The 11,756-nt window shown below is 41.4% G+C and overlaps 1 pseudogene; it reads right to left on the reverse strand.

The window, feature by feature from the left end:
* Nucleotides 1-10,657: 10,657 nt before the first annotated feature.
* On the reverse strand, nt 10,658-11,415 carry LOC147430076 (uncharacterized; annotated as a pseudogene).
* Between the last annotated feature and the right edge of the window lie 341 nt (nt 11,416-11,756).

Below are 11,756 nucleotides of genomic sequence, written 5' to 3' on the forward strand. Positions count from 1 at the left end.
CGAGGGAGAGTAAAAGAAAATCATCAAGAGCGGGAACTAGAAGCACCACCGCTGCAACAACAACCACGACCGTTGCCTACAAATGGAGAAGGTAGGGCTATTAACATCATTACCCTTCAGCATCAATATGTGGATGTATTGGTCAATAAGAGAGCTTGACATGATAGGGAGAAAGAGACAGAAGAAGAGAGGGTAACAAGAGCAAGGAAAGAGAAGGATAAAGTAGAGGATCAACCAGAGAGCAACAAGAGGCACCAACAAAGAAAAATAGGTCCAAAGGATTACCCTCTTGAGTGGGGTGTTGAAGACTATGATATTGTCGATGACATACAAAATCAAAAGGCCAATATATCTTTTGTTAGTTTGGTGGCTTTAAACGCTAAATTGAGGAGGCAATGGACAAAATGTGTGAGTACACGACTTCTTTCAAAAAGGAAAAGAATCAAAGCATGGTGTCATCCCTGAGGGTTGGTCACCCGGTGGATATGGTGCCAATAGTTGAAGCTATGCTGGGAAAGAAGACGGAAGTGCAAACATATGTGGATGGTGGTGCCTAGGTGCATCATGACTGAGGCTATCATGAGGGAAGCAGGCATCAATATGTCAATGAATGCTTCGATTCGTATGAGGATGGCCAACCACAAAAATGAAAGGTGTCTTGGGATAGTTGAAGATGTTAAGATAAAAGTCTTGGGGATTGAGTGCTTGGTTGATTGCTACATGATGCAAGTGGGTGATAATGCTTATCCGATCATTTTAGGTAGGCCATGGCTTATAACCCTTGGTGCTAAGTAGGATTGGGGCATGGGCTTGATCACCATCCTCAACCAAGATAAAGGAAGGACCATTGTCTACAACATGAAAACATACGAGAGCCATACACAACCTCTATTGGAGATGCAAGATACATATTTAACATAAACTGCCTCGTATGACAGTGACGCTTCATCTACGTCATTAAAAGAGAGTGTGGAAGAAGGCTTGATGCAATTGTGTCCTGATCTATTTGGGATAAGTGTCAAAAAGGAAGCATCCATGCATGATGTGAAGGTCAAGGACGAGAAAGAGAATACAAAAGCAATTGTAGAGCCTACCAAAGTGAACGTAAGGAGCATGTTAGGAGAGAACTTGATGGAGAAAGAAAAGAAGGAGTATGAGGACATGTTTGCAATTTTCAAATCTATTCACCATTGAATATACAGAGTTGCAAGGAGAAAAAGGGGTCGAGCATAGAATCATCTAAAAGAAGGTGCCAAACCAAAGGTTATAAAGCTTAGGAGGTTGGGCGTCATTCATGAGAGGGAATTTCGTGAAGAGGTGGTGAAGCTTTTGGAAGCATATTTCATATTTCAAGTGGAGGAGTCTGAATGGGTCTCTCTAGTAGTTATTGTGTCTAAAGAATGGAAGATTTAGAATATGTGTTGATTTCAAACCTTAGAATGCTGCCACGAAAAGGAATCATTATCCACTACCCTTCCTAGATGAAATCCTCAATCAAGTTGCAGGTCATGACTGCTACTCAATCTTGGATGGTTTTCCAACTACTTTCAAATCTTGATAGCAATTGAAGATCGATTTAAGACGCCCTTCATTACTCCTTGGGGTTGTTTCGCCTACAAAAGAATGTCTTTTGGACTGCTTAATGTATATGGTACCTTCCAAGGGTGGATGAATAAAGTATTTGGTCCCTATTTGGGTAGGTTTATTTGAGTTTTCATGGATGACATTGGATGTTATAGCTCTAGGGTCACGCATTTGGAGACGCTAAGGTTGAGTTTTGAAAGGCTTCAACAAGAGGGTGGGCAACTCAACTCAAATAAGTGTAAGTTTGCTCATGCCAGAGTCCATTTTCTAGGACATGTGGTTTCCCAAAATGGAATAGAAGCTGACCTAGAGAAATTAAAGGATTTATTGCTTATAGATCCGTCCAACAACACAAAGGATTTGGCATCATTTGTGCATAAGCTCAGGTACCTGTCACATTTTTTCTGGATGTTATGTCAATATGTGTATCCTCTCTAGAAAATAATTCAAAGAGTTCAAGGATTTGAGTGGAATGAAGACATGCAAAAAGATTTTGATGGTATCAAGGAGGTATTGTGTGCTTTACCAACAGTGAGTCCTCCTGACTTGCAATCGATTTTCTATGTATCTATTAGTGTGGGGTCAGTAGATTTTGGGTCCGTGCTCTTACAAAAGTAGGGAAGGAACTTCAGAGCAAGATGAAGAATGTAAGTGAGTTCTCCTACACAAAATGGGAACAATGGGTATTTGCCTTGGTTCTTGCTTGTCACATGTTCAAGACATATCTGTTGCCCCAAAAGGTCTATTTGCTCACCACATCGAATCTTTTGCCGGATGTAGTACAACATTTGAAGCCTAGCAAGTGCATCTTAAAGTGGAATACCGAGCTTCAAGAGTATGAGTTTGAGTTTAAAGTGGATCATTCTATTAAATCTCATATGGCAGACATAGTGGTACACAAGGGAGGGGAGCTTCCAACTTACCCAAGAATTGACAAAGATGATCATGAAGAGGAAGCAGATATTATAGATGCATACACGATGATGTCTAATGGTGCATACAGGAAAGTTCTTCAAAAGGCAAGCAGTGGGGTAATCATTAAGAACCCAAAAGGGGATGTAATATTTTCTAGAGCTTACGATCTTGATGAAGCTGAAAGTAACAATGAGGCCGAGTATCTCACACTTTTTCCTTGGATTGAAGCAATGTGTTGAGTTTGGATTGAAGAGAGTCATTGTGAAAGTGGATGCATTGCTAGTCATGAATCAATTGCTTAGTTTGTGGAATGTTAAGAAAGATAATTTGAAGAAGTGGTTCTATGGCATCATATTTTATTCCATATTCTAAGAACAGGTTACTGTTGGCCCTCTATGATAAGAGATGCTTATTTTTGGTGCAAGTCATGCCATGAATGCCAAGTGTTTGCAAATCGAAAGCTTTTGGTTGAGCCTCAAAAGCTATAATGTCTGTTGATGCATTTGCAAAATCGAGAGTGGATGCTATAGGTCCAATGCCAAGGACCAACAATGGCAAAACGTATATCCTTGTGGCTGTGGAATATTTGACAAAGTGGGTGAAAGCAAGAGCTATGAAAGATGTAACAACAGGAAGAGTGGACTCTTTTTTGTATGAACAGATGTGTTGCAGGTTTGGAGCTCCTATGGTTATCATTTTTGATCGTGGACCAGGGTTTAGGGAAAACCTTGCTAGTGATCTCATGGAGAAATTGAAAATGCAGCATAGGAATTCTTCTCCTTACTACCCACAATGAAATGGATTGGTTGAGAACTGCAATGGTCAAATTGTGAAGATGCTATCAAAGTATGCTAGAGGGAGCATCCCAAAGAGTGGGACTCGGATTGGAAAAGTGTTTGTGGGCTTATAGAACTGCGTATAGAGTGTCTACATAGTTTACGCAATATGAGCTTGTGAAAAGGAATGTCTCATGCCCATACAAGTCCAATTGGATGCCTTGAAGTTGTTGTGTAGAATGCAAGGCGAGTATAAAGACAAGTTGCAGGAAATAATTCTTGCCCTAGAGTTGTTGCAAATGAATAGAGATAAAGCCAATGATTATTATCGTCAACAAGTAGAGACAAGGATGGAGAAAATGATTAAGAGGTTGAGAAAAAGAAATTAAAGAGGGAAATTTGGTGATGAAGTACAATTCTCGCTTGGATTTCACTTTCCAAAAGAAGTTGAGGGACAAATGGTTGGTGCCGTGCAGAGTGAAGCATGTATTTTCTAATGGCACATATGAGTTGGAAAGGCTCTCTGGAAAATGTTTGCATTGTATAATAAATGGTTATAGATTGAAGAAATATTTTGCAAGGGATGTGGTTCCAGATGCAAATAGTCTCTTAGTTGAGCATAAATGCTCTAGCTAGAGGGTGGGCAATGATGATGGACGGCTTTTGGTGTGTTACAAAGAAGCGTGTTTGTGCATGGAAATATGTACAAGAAAATGTAAATACATGCATTTGGGAGCTTTGAAAGGTGGTTTCAAGTTTCAAAAATGATGCGACGTGTACACATTGTAAATAGTCATGCTTGCGTGTCGAAAGTAAATAGTCATGCTTGCGTGTCGACAGTTGGACACACGTGCATGCCTGGATAGGGTATTGAAGCCTTGGATATGGTCCCAAGTGGCTTCCTTTGGCTCTAGGGAGTGTGTTTAAGATTTTTAGAATGTAAATAATGCAAGAAACAAGTGTGGGCATTGTCATACCGCCCGGGAAGTTTGGCATCTGCAATACTGTCTATTTGCGGCACCTGAGATGTAGCGGTGCACAAACTGCCCTGGAAGTGGTCAAAAGTGGAATGTGGGCATGTAGAAATTAAGTGTGGTATCAAGGACCAAGACTACAAAATTTGGTGGATTTTGGAGTCCTTTGGTATTTTTCCTGTGAAAAATGCCCGCCAAAGGTCAAAATTGGCCAAAATTGGGCTTAAAAAGGTTTAAAAAGATGATAAAAAATGGTGTGAAAGGGATTCAAATTGCCACAGCGCTCACGATTCTGTGAGTGTTCAGGATGAGGAGTAATTTGGAACTTCATCATCACCACTTTCACCTCTCTGTGTGTGGGAGGAAGCATGGTTTCCACATGTGGTCCTATGCAATCCCGCCATCTTGTTTGCGTCCTACTTTCGAGTGTGTGGAGGAGTGGATGAGAGTTCCTTCACTTTAATTTTGCACTTGGGAGAGTCTATGGAATTTTTGGGGTTCCCATGGATGTGTGTGTGCAAGGAATTCACGGTGCGGCTTTCTGCAAGACTATGTGACCCTGTATCGGTTCCATTAGGGTTGGGGCTACTCCAAAGAGTCCAACAGAGTGGAGTTTGGTGAAAATTTTGCAATAGTTTGAGAGGGTCCTTTTGTGGATGGATTTTTTTAAGTTTTTAGTGTTTTTTCTTGTATATTTTGGTCACCATCAAGCATGATTTAAGCATTGAGCAGCTCGACTCACCTTGTGGTGTCTACGTGTAGGCAAGGGGTTATAAGTCGAGGTGTTTAGAGTTTGAATAGGGAGTGTTGGTTTTGGGTTGCTTTTGATTTTGGTATTTTTTAATTTAAATTTTGAAAGAAAACTCACTTAAAAGAAAAAACAAAAAAAAGTATGATAAGAAAGTCATGCACAAATGTACAAGACTTCCCAAATCTTGCTTCAAAAGATGCCGTGGACGATTGATGCTATCGTCAACTCGCTAATCACCATCTATACTTTCTCCTCCCCCCTAGAAAATGAGTGCTTTTCTTTGATTGCCTGGTTATTTTCACTTCTTTACCACCTTCACTGCTCCATAAAGTGAGGGCGGTAGTTTTCTAGGACTTCTTTAGCACCTTTGATGCTCCATCGAGTGAGGATAATAACTTGGTACGACTTCTTCAACTCATCAAGCCAAAAAGAATGCGGCAAAGCTTGACTTTTGACCATACATCGTGCCATTTCCGTCAGTGACCTGTTTTTCCCCTCAGCAACACCATTTTGCTGAGGTGTATAAGGCAGTGTACATTGGTGTTTTATCCCACGACTAGCCAGAAATGCATTAAATTCATGAGACATATACTCCCCCCCTCGATCGGAACGAAGGGTGCCCATAGTACATTTCGAGACATTTTCAGCCATAGCCAGAAATTGTTTGAAGCACATAAAAACTTCGGACTTCTCTTTAACCAGAAATACCCATGCATGCCTGGAGTAGTCATCGATGAAAGTCACAAAGTGCGGGTAATTTCCCCAAGGACGGAGTTTGCATGGGCCCACAAACATCACTATGCACAAGCTGCAACCTGCATGTGGCCCGAACTGAACCATCCTTTGGAAACTTAGAACACTGCATCTTACCCAAAATACAGCCTTCACAAACATGTTTGACAGGTGCTTCAAGAGGCGGCAAAGAAGAAACCATATCAGATTTTTGCAAACGCAGCAAACTAGCAAAATTCAGATGACCAAAATGTGCATGCCAAAGTTTTGCATCTGAAATAGCCCTTGAATCTGCAACAGCATTTGCAAAATTTTGTCCACACTTGTCATACAAAGTGAGCTTATATAGCCCACGGCACAAAAGGCCAGATGCAACAATTTCATCACCAAAACTGAGATCATGAACTGTACATCTGTCATCCACAAATTTGACTACAAGTCCAAGTCTAGCAAGTGTAGATACAGACAAGAGATTCTTCTTGATCCCAGGTACATAAAGTGCATCAACAAATGTGAAGGAACTGCCATTTGCAGCAGTAAGCACAATCTTTCCAACTCCCTGAACCGAATAAGAGGCATTGTTGGCACAAAAGACTGAATTCCCATGAGGGACAGACTCGAGAGAGGTAAAAAATTCACGATGTGAGGTAATGTGCTTTGTAGCACCACTGTCGAAATACCACACATGTGAATCTGCAGCAACTAACAAGCATGCATCATGGACAGCAAGATTGTAAGTGCACTCTGCGCTAAAAGCCCATTCTGCATCAACATGAGCATTACAGTCTCCTTTCACAGAAGACTCAACAATGGCTGCATTTGTAGTGGAACCAGCATTTGCAATGGAACCACCCTCTTTCTCCTTAACCTCTTTGGCCTTCAACTTAGGGCACTGCTTGATCAAGTGATCATTAGCTTTACAATAATGGCAACGCATCTTCTTTTTGCCCTTATCACCAGAATTGCAAGATGAAGTGTTGCCAGCAGAAGCATTAGGAACAATATTTTTTCACTCGCAGCAGAACCATAAGAAGTGGCTGCATTACTGTTACCACCCTTTCTTTGAGAAGCAATAAAAGCCTGTTCAGCTACACGCTACCTAGTCCTGTTTTTTTTTGGAAAGTGACTCTTGCAACAGCAATGTGCATAATGCATCAAACTTGACAACTTCAGGATTTCCTTGGGTCATAAGTCTCCTAGTACTAGAAAAAGTCTGGTAGGAATCTGGTAAGGCATCAAGAACAGTCTGCACAAGGGAACTGTCTGAAATGACTTCACCTGCAGAAATAAGCTGCTCATTGATATCCTTGACACTAGCAAGGAAAGTTTCCATATCATCCTCCTCATGCATAATCTTCAACTCAGCTCTTTGCGCAGCAAAGCAATTTTAGCCTCATTGCGACTTGCATAAAGACTAGCCAATATATCCCAAGCCTGTTTTGCAAATTTTGCTGAACGGATGTGAGTAACAATGGTGCGCGTCACAAACAATGCAATCAATGCATGAGCATGTGCATCCTTAACATCCCAAGAGCTTGTTATGTCGTAGGCGAAACAACTCTAACAGCAGCAATCCTTGCAGCAAGACTTGCAACATCCTCAACATCACCTACATCCTCAGAACCAGGATGTACATCAATGCCCTGCACAATGTTCCAGACGCCCTTTGACACAAGAACATGTTGCATCATATAAGCCCACATAGGGTAGTTGTCCCCATCCAACCTGTCCTCAATAGCAAACATCTTGAACACATATATGTTGTTGTTGTCAGCCATGGTAAATGTTGCACCTGATGTGAGAACTGCCCGAAAATAGGAGAAACGGAGCGGGAACAACACGTGCTATATAGCACAAACCGTAGAAGACTATAAGGCACCTGTTATGCAGAAAACGGCACTGACAGAAATTTTGCACAAAATGATGAAATAGCATGTGCAGTACTGCCTGCAGTCGACCTACGAACGCTCGCCAAAGCTCACTGAAATTGGAGAAAGTGAGCAGACGTGTACTGGAGCAGTTGTTGACTAAGCCCGAGAGGACGCAACCTGCTCTGATACCAATTGTTGGAATTAGGGTTGCAGAGAGACACACACAGCTTGGAGAAGACGAAGGAAGCTCAAGGCACACAATAGAGAGTGTGTTTCTTAGTGTGCAATGGAAAGATTAATAGCCCTAGAGTGATGGGCATATATACAATGCACGGGGGAAAAAACCTCCTAAAGAGGGAAAAAATGCCCCGGCGGTCCTAGTGTGTTCACACACATCACTACCACATGTATATGGTAACAGAACCCTTGTTTTCCGTGGGCTTAGAATTTCTTTTAGCCCATGTTTGGAAATTGATTCAAGAAGTCACCATAATAGGTTGTATAATTGCCGATATGGTGCGTGGCCTCTAGGAGCTGACATACTCCGCCATTTCTTCAGTTAAGTCCACACAAAATTGTTTCTTTTTCTCTCCAAAATCCAACTTTTTGAAGACAGTGGCTTTGAGTTGTAGGTCCCAAAACTTGTTTACATATTTGTGAATGGATTCGTAAGGAGAGAGCTTCAAGCTTCGCCATTCAGTGAGTACTTTGTCTTTGGCACCGATGGTCAAAAACTGCTTCATAATGGAAACTCTTAAAGCTTTTCATGTTTGTGGAGCTTGATCGTTGGCCCGTAGGCTAGACCACCATTTCCTAGTGGACTTTGAAAGTGCATAGCTACATGGCGTAGCTTAGAAGACTCTGTGAACCCCTCATCTCCAAACGCCACAGCGAATTGTTGGATAAAGGCCAAGACTTTGTCCGTAGCACCAAAGGTGCCATCGTAGGTAAGGAAAGAGATGCTCTTTCCTCCCTCTTTGAACTTCATGAGCTTGGATGACCTCTTCCACGTGGCATAGGATTTCTATGGCCTCTTCTTTTTTATGGTTCAGAAGTTGCACCATCACTTTCTTCAGAAGATGAAGAATTCGAGGAAGATGGAGAAGAGGGTGACCTCTTTCTTGCCTTGACCTTCTTTGTCTGCACAATCACTTTCATAAGAGGAAGAGGATGAAGAAGATGGAGAAGAGGGTGTCCTCTTTCTCACCTTTTTCTTCTCTTGCTTTTGTCATCCCTCTTTGAATTATAGTGTGGAGAAGTGTGCGATGGTCTTCTTCATTTTCGGGGTGATGGAGAGCGTTTAGTCCACCGTCTTCGTGGAGCCATCTCTGCCAAGGAGGCAGGAGACTCACTTCTTTCTCGTTCCTTTGGTGGGGGATCTTGAATTCTCCTTTGGGAAGGAGATGCATCATCAAGAAGCAAAATTTTGAGCCCTTCGTATGGATCCTCTTCTTCTTCCCAAATCGGAGAGAGGCCTCTTTTGGGAGTCTCACAAGGAGGCTTCCTAGGTACTCTCTCATCATGGTGGGGAGCTTAGAGAATCCCATGAGCACAAAGCTACTGTTGCACTTCACTTTGGAGAGATGGATTGCCCATGGCTTGTTGAAGCCTAGAAACAATGTTAACTGCAGTTTGGAGAGATGGATTGCCCATGGCTTGTTGAAGCTTAGAAACAAGGTAGTTAACAAGCATAGGGGCATCATTAGTAGCCTGATCTTAGCAAAATTGAAGTTATCAACGTTAGTTTCACTCTCTTTCCTATTGTCAGCCATTCTAAAACCTTTTAGGTGTAAACTTGTTAGGTGTACTTTGGCACTTCAAACCCTAGTTGCTACTTCTCTTTACCTCTTTAGAAAATCACTCAAGCTACCATACCCATGGCTCGAATACCATTAATTGCAAGGAATAGAAGAGAGGGTCTTTCAACGCCAAAACAGCATCGGCTCTTGTCAAGCTTATAATAGCTCAATAGTGGTTAAGCCGTAGGCAATCCCTGTAGGACTCCACCATTAAGACCATAGCTCTCGACGGTGATGCTCCATTATCTGCAAGAAGGCAAGCGCACTGCAAGGCTAAAAACTCCCTATTCTACTTACTCAAATGCAATTCATAATACCAACCATTTATAGCTAGCTTGAGGACCTCCCTTCTTGAGCAAGAAAAGAGAAACCTTGTACTCTGATACCAATGTAACATTTAATGGCCTAGTAGCTTGTGTGTAGCAGAAAATAGCATGAACATAGTGAGCATTTCATTAGAATAGATTCCTAATTAGAATAGCAAGAGTGCTTGGGTGGAGAGAGCAACAAAAAGTATAACACCTAGTTATGTAGCATGAACAATACTTCAAACGAGAGAGAAATTAAGTTATTGACAACAATTGAGGACCAGATTTACATGGAGCCGGTCCCCCCTCCAAAAGGCTTTGTATTATGGTTTCTCCCATCAAGAGAGACATTTTACAATACAATTCTTTGTGTTCCTTCAATACTAGCTAGTGCAATGAAGATGGAAACTTCAAGCAATAAGAAAAACACTTATAAAACACAACATGAATTCCCTCACGGTCTCAGGCCCAAGACCTCACACACCTTCGAAGATGGTGAGATCTAGCGGGTATGAGAGTAGATTGAGAGGAGGAACGAGTAGTCTTATGAGAAATATGTACATCTCCTCACCTAATCACTCATATTGGCATAGCTTAGCTTAGTAATTAGCATGGTAGAGGGGATGAGCATGCATTGAAGCTTCTCTCTTCGTTGGATTTGCATCACAAAGCCGAGAGTTGTTGGTGTAGGCCTCCCTTCTCACAAGCTTGGAGTAGGTGATAAGCTTTCCATTAAAGCTTGAGAAGGCGAGATAGACTCTTCTTACTCCATACATGAACATACTAAAATAGACTATGGAGACTGAGAAAACCTAGAGAATTTAAATAAAATTTCACAAAAACAATAAGCGACGTATTTACTTGATACATGGCTCAAGTATTTACATCGACAATATCTTCCAACCTAGAGTTGTCCTTTACACATTCTTTGATAAACTCTTTCTACATTACATCAAGGATCCAATATCATTAAGTATCCTCTGGGTTTTTAGGATAAGAAAAGGTGAGAGTTGATCAGTGACAATACCATTAAAACACCCCTCCACTATAGCTTTGTTCAGGTCTACTAAGACAGCCCTCTGTGCATGCTTTTCTCAGAGAGTCACCTTGTCAAAAAGATGGCAGCAAATATCTCGGCTTCCCTTCAGAACCTTGAATGCAATCAAGTGATATCATATCATTTGCATGTGGAGCTCGTTGGCCTCTTCTGTTGTGCACATGTACCGTTCTTGCAAGAAGAAGATCTCTGTTTTCCTCAAAACAAAATAAATTTCTAACGTGATAGGTGCATCCAGTAAAGCTAGTACGTGTAGAAACCATTGGAAAAGTATCTTTGAAAATAGGACAGGTTTCCAATCGTTATTGCTTGACCATTCTATGAATCCTCTTGTGATACAACATATGTGTGCTGAGTAACAAGAGTCAACATCCGATCCAAAAAGGGCAAAGTGCAAAGAACAAGATTTGTTGCAGTTATCTCTGTGTTATATAGGTAATGGAAATTAGCCATTGGTAACAGCGTCTCCATTAGAGTACGAATTTGCATTTTCGAATAATCAAGAAGACTCCGCAGAAGGTCGAACTCCATCCGCAGCAAATGAGTAGATCCACTCTCCGTAACATCAACCATTAGAAACATTGAGTCTTGGACATGTATATTTGTGTGCCTTGATCCACTCTCCGTAACATCATCATCCTCAACCATTAGCTAGGACGTTGAGTCTTCGATGTGTGTATTCTTGTGCGTGTGTATTTGTTTGTGTGCGTTAAGAACGTTGAGTCTTTTGCGTGTGTATTATTTATATGCGTTTGCTGAACGTTTGAGTATTCTGCGTGTCTATAATTTGTGTTCGTATATGCATTTGTTGAACATTGAGTCTTTGGCGTGTGTGTTTGTGTGCGTTTCCTGATTTTGATTTCCTAGCAAAAAAAAGTTTCTGGCCTGGCCTGATAGATCACTCTATATATAAGACATAATTGTTTAAGATTATTCATTGTTTTCACTTTATTGCTTTATTGCTTGATGCTGATGGCTTCCAGTCGGGA

The sequence above is a fragment of the Adiantum capillus-veneris genome, chromosome 22 (assembly GCF_014529385.1).
Source record: "Adiantum capillus-veneris isolate H3 chromosome 22, ASM1452938v2, whole genome shotgun sequence".
In the NCBI taxonomy this organism is placed as follows: Eukaryota; Viridiplantae; Streptophyta; class Polypodiopsida; order Polypodiales; family Pteridaceae; genus Adiantum; species Adiantum capillus-veneris.